The sequence below is a fragment of the Brugia malayi genome, assembly GCF_000002995.4.
Source record: "Brugia malayi strain FR3 genome assembly, contig: Bm_v4_Chr1_scaffold_001, whole genome shotgun sequence".
NCBI lineage: Eukaryota > Metazoa > Nematoda > Chromadorea > Rhabditida > Onchocercidae > Brugia > Brugia malayi.
This window is the reverse complement of record NW_025062475.1, coordinates 11,866,260-11,872,259: the sequence shown is the minus strand read 5'-3', so window position 1 is coordinate 11,872,259 and position 6,000 is coordinate 11,866,260.

Below are 6,000 nucleotides of genomic sequence, written 5' to 3'. Positions count from 1 at the left end.
TAAATAGCAGATTTTAACAGTAATCTTTTCAATGCATAATTTTTACTCATAAAATCATTCTGTTTCTATTAATTGTTCCGATTATTAAAAATAAAAATAAATTTGAATATTCAAATAAATCGAATGTAACAAAAAAAAAACTGTGGAAACTGTAGAACAGCATAATTTCTTGACAGTTACTTAAATCAAAATGATAAATATTAATAGTGATTATTATTAATTAATTAAATTATGCAATTCAATTATTGATTATGAGTTAATGTTTAATTTTGTACCTTACATGTTATTAGCAGAATAATTTTTTAATTAATTCAATAATAATTTTTCAATTAATTCAATAATAGTTTTTTAATTAATCCAATAATACTTTTTTAATTAATTTAATAATAAATTTTAATCAAATTTATGATTATAATGAAATTTAATTGTTGGGAATAAATTGCATTTTAAACAAATTAGTTAACAGCTAAGAGTTTTTGATGAAAATTGTGAATAAGATTATTTTTAGAAAAAAAATGCATCATACTGAAATGTAATAAATTATTAGTTGACAATTTTAATAAAAAAAAAAAATGACAAAATGAAAAAACAAAATAAAAAATAGAAAAGAATTACTATTTTCTTCCTTATTAATCATTATTAATATGTTAATAAAAAAAATTTTTTTTTTTCAAAAAGCAAATATTATTTCAGTGATTTATTTTATAGTGGAAATAAATTAAAACAAAATTTGTTTTTCCCTTTTCAAATTTTATTAAAACTTAAGAAATTAAAAAACTAATTTCAAAAGGCATGACAAAATTGATTTTGAATTTTCCATTTTTTTTTTTCCAAATGATTAGAAAACGGATAGATCAAAGAAAAAATGTGAAAAGTAGCAGTGATAGTTTATAATTTTTTTATGTACATTAAGCATCAATACAAATCCAAATAATAAATTTACAAAAAAAAAAAAAAAAAAAAAAAGAAAAAAGAAGGAAAAAATTCAAATACATAAATCAATTGTTTTTGCATTAATAGTGAATGATGTATAAATTATTACAGTAACAGTTATAATTAATCAAAATAACCGAATTTGAAAGTTTTTTTTTTTTTTCATTTCGCAAAAAGATTTCTTTTTTTTTTAAAAAAAAAAATCATAATTTAGGTGAAAAAATATTAAAAATTACATATCATGAAATGATGATAAGTTAATCGTAAATTAAGTATTGTGATAGAGTACGTATGAATTCTGTCAATGTGAGTTTCTCGTCTATTTTAATCATTTCTCTTTTTCACTCATTTTTAAAATTATTTCTTTTTTTCGTTTTTTTTTTTTTTTTTCTCTCACTTTTTATTTTTTGATTGATCAAATAAATAATTTATAGATAGTTAATAATAAATACTAATATATTTTGGAAATAATTATTTAAAATATGTTAATATCAATTATTGTTATCACTGTTGTTGTTATTTGTTGAATGTTATTATTATTATTATTATTATTATTATTATTATTATTATTATTATTATTATTATTATTATTATTATTATTATTATTATTATTAAAATAAAATATTAGCTTATAAAATTTTAAGCTACCAATTATATAAATTATTTGGTTCAGTATATGAAAGTTAGTGAATATTAACCATATGCTTGCTCATATTGATTTATGTTTGCTTATCAGAAGGTATTACAATAAGTGATAAGCATTTATCATATCATATCGTATCGTATTGTTTAATCGAAAGATCATAGCAAATTTGTAATGACTATTGCATGACTAAATATTTAAATTTTTGACGAAATTTTCATACTATTACAAATTTTGTTTGATTTCACTTAATGTATATTTTTTATTCAATCTTATCAATTATCAATCGAAAATATAAATTCAAAATTTAATTTTGCTAGCAATTAATTTTCCATAAATGTTAACGAATATGGTCTTAAGCTTATAAATAGTTTGAAATTAGCAGTAATCAGAAAATTAGTTAAATATTTGCTAATATTTTGAAAAGTGCTGAAAACAAATTAATCACAGTCATTTTAATTTTTTTTTTTTTTTTTTTAACATAATATATTAAAAGTGAATTAATTTTGATTAAATATGGTATGATAATTTCTCTTAATTCATTTCATTCATTAAAAATTTTTTAATTAGTATCAAATTAGACTATAACGAATGAGACACATTAATTTAAGAATGGCAATTAGAAATAGCAAACAGCTAGTAATTAGCTAATAAAAGCTAATTATTGCAAAAATGCAACTTTTAAAAGTAATTTTCAACCACTTTGTTTCGTGTTTTTTCTTGTTACGTCATTAGCTCTATTTTATTCACGTCTGTTTCACGTCTAAAATTATTATGTATATTGTTTGTTTGAAAATATTCTTTACGTTTTAGTTAATAATTCAACGTGTAATATCCTTTGTCGTTTTTTTCAGGAAATAATACAAAGATTGTCTGTTTGGATAAAACATTTCAACGTTTTTTTTTTTTTTTTTTTAAATTTCATTTTTCTTTTTTCGTTATTTGCACAAATTCGTTCTTCTAATTTTAGCCAATTTTTTCAATCGCTTTAATTTTACCATCAATGTTTGTTTTAATTTTTAACAATTTAGTTCATTTCTAGATTTCTATTTTACAATAATTTGAAAGTTTGGTTTTTTTTTTTTTAAAAAAAAGAAAAAAACGATTATCTTTATTAACGTAAATTTGCAAAAGTTTAGTCAAAAAAAATTGTTTTTTTTTCTTTTAAATTAAGAAATTAAGATAGCAGATAAGTTAACAATTGAATTAATTGGTGTCAAAGTTCATCCATCATTTTTTGTTTAAATATTTTCTTATAACAACGAATAGATAATTTTGAATTAACATTAATTTGCTTTTTTTTTTTTTTTTTTCATTTGCTTTTTATGAATTCCAACTGGGCAACATTTGCCTATAAATCCCATTTGGTTGTAAATCGTAAAAATCAACAAATTGAAATGAATTGATCTAATTCAAAGGTTAATAAAGTTTTAAAAAAAAATTTTCGGAGGAAGCATTATACTTTTCCTTATCATTTTATCATGAAAGTTATTATAAAATTAAAATTTTTAGCACTTAATGAATCAAATAAGAACTTAAATACCTAATGAATGTAATAGAAATAATAATATAACTTTTTAATAAATAATAATTTTCATGGCATAACTGTTTATTATGAATAAATAAAATTAAATGGATAATTTAAGATAAATGTTTTTTGATCAGAATATATAAGACAATTTAAAAAGTATAAATAAATAAAGCAAAATTATCATTTATTAAAAAAAAATAAAAAGTAATTATTTTTGATTAGTATCAAATTTTTTTTCAGCAATAATATAAACTAAATTATTGTCGTATAATTTTTGCAGTAAATAAACATATATTTGTGTATTTTTGGGCAAATTTTATAAAATAACAATAATATCAAATGACAAAGAATTTTTAATTTAAAGTATGTTAATCAGTATTTTTTCAATTTCAATTTATTTAAATTTAACTACATTTAAATGATGCTTTATTGTTTTTTGTTAAAAAAAAAGAAAAAAAGAAGTAATGTGAAGCATAAATAAGAAATTAATACATTAATTTATGCATAACAAAATTATAATTTTCAAAAAACAAAAAAATTAAAATTATAATTGAAATAACAATTTTCATATGTTTGCAAAATTTTGATTTAATCAAAAAAAAAAAAAAAAAAAGAAATCCATAAGTTATTAGTGCAAATTTATTTTAAATTTAATATACAACAAAAAAAAAAGTGCATGCAAAAAATACAATTGGATTATGGAAGTGTTTTAAAAAAATCAAAAAAAGAAAGAAAAATGAATTTAAATACTTAAAAACTTAAAAATATTGTAATTAATAACTTCTTTATCATTTTATTGAAATGATTTTTGCTATTCTGATGAAATAATTTTTCAAAATGAATTAATAAAAAAATTATTTTGGTAAAAAAAACACCGAAAATTACTAAAATACAGGAAATTCGATTATTAAAAAAAAAAAGAAACACAAAACTTTTTTAGTTTTTACATTGTTATTGTTTCGTTTCTGATTTTTTTCTTTTCATTTTTTTTTTTTTTTGCTTTTTTGCTTTTTGCTTTTTTTAAATGGTCCATAGCATAGCATTGAGATATTTCATTTTCTTTTATGCTTACTTGAACTCATTTTAGGGACAATAAAATGATTCAACCACAATTCAACATTTTTCCTTTCTTTTTTTTTTTTGAAGGAAAAAGCAAATTTTGTTTAGCAATTGTGAAATTTTAATTATTCATAATTTATAATTAATTAATTACTTATAATTTTAATCAAAATTTAATTAATTACAATTTTATAAATATTAGAAATAATAAAAGTTATTATTGCATTGATGTAAATTAGTTTATGTTGAGAATTTTTAAAGAAACTTTTAAAAAGTAATGCTAATTTTTGAGGAAAAAGAAAATGAAAAGCGGAAATAAAAATAGTTTTAATAAAATTACAATTTTGTAATCACACATTTTGCATTGTATCATTCATTATGTTTATGATTTTTTATATTTAATAATTCATTATATTTATGAGTTTTATAAAATTTAATTTTAGAAAAGATTAAGCAAAATTTGAATAGAAATTTGTTGAGAAAAATCTTTTAAGTAATTTGTTTTTTACAAGAAGTTAAATAATTTTTCAAATGTTAGATAAATTTAATCATAATCAAATTCAAACAAATAAAAGTAAATATTTAATTTGTATTAACAGCGTGAAAATTTGTTTATTTTGTAAATTGGGAAAAATTTTGAAGTAATACCGAAGAAGTTAAATTTATCACTAACCTGTAATTTAATTTATCAAATATTACGAATTTAACATTTTAAGGTAAAAAATTTGTTTCTGAGCTAAACAAGAAAAAATTGAACTGATTATGGTATTTATCAGCAATTATATTATCAGCATTTTATCATGAAGTTTATTCACCGTTAAAAATTTGTAAATTTTTAATTATTTAATAAGCGTCCCATTCAATACGCTAAAATGACTACTATCCTTTATCGTTTACCGTATGCTTTGAAATTTTTGAATAAATATGCAATTGGATAAGTATGAAAATGATAATATTTATTTTGACAAATAAAAACAATTAATATTATAAATCAGATATTTTAAATTAAACAAAACAAAGAGTATAAATTAATGTATTTTATTCAAAATTTTGTAAATAAACTTTTTTTTAAAAAAAAATGTTATTCATCTAATAAACATTATTAATGATATAAAAAATAATTAATAATTAATAGTATAATAGTTGAATTGTCAAAATTAAATGAGAAATATTACGAATTGTTTTGATGAAGGAATGAATGAGTAAACGGAATTCAGAAGTATGTAATCCAGAAACCGATTTAAATGTAAACATCAAAGGCGGAATAGATTATTTATTTCCAACAAGTCATTGAATTATTGCTCTTTCAATTTAGCTTAAAACTGAAAAGTGTGAGAGTGAAACAAGAAGCAGTTTTTATCTTCAAAAGCATTACACCACCAAAAGATTGATAGAGATGAAATGTGATTTAGGAGAATGGAAAAAAGACTCTTAAATTAATGCCTAAATTGTCTTATCTGATTTTTAATAAAGAATTCAATAGTTTTCCTTTCTCTTTTCTCTCTTTCCCCTCTCTCTCTCTCTCTCTCTTTTACTTTATTTTTTAATTAAATTTTGCAAAAAAAAAAAAAAAAAAGAGAGAAATGAAATGTTAAAAGTTAGCAGTTAATTTGTTAACGAATTACAAAATTAAATTATATTTAAAAAATTTTTCATTATAATATATTAATTAAATATTACTTATCAGTCATACAGTATTAATTTATTTTTTGATCATTTCTTTTTTTTTTTTTTTTTTTTTTTGGTAAATTGTAGTGAATTTTACAAAGAATAAAAATAAAATTTGAATGTTTGTTTTTGAAATTTTATAAAATTTAATTTTAGACAAGGATTA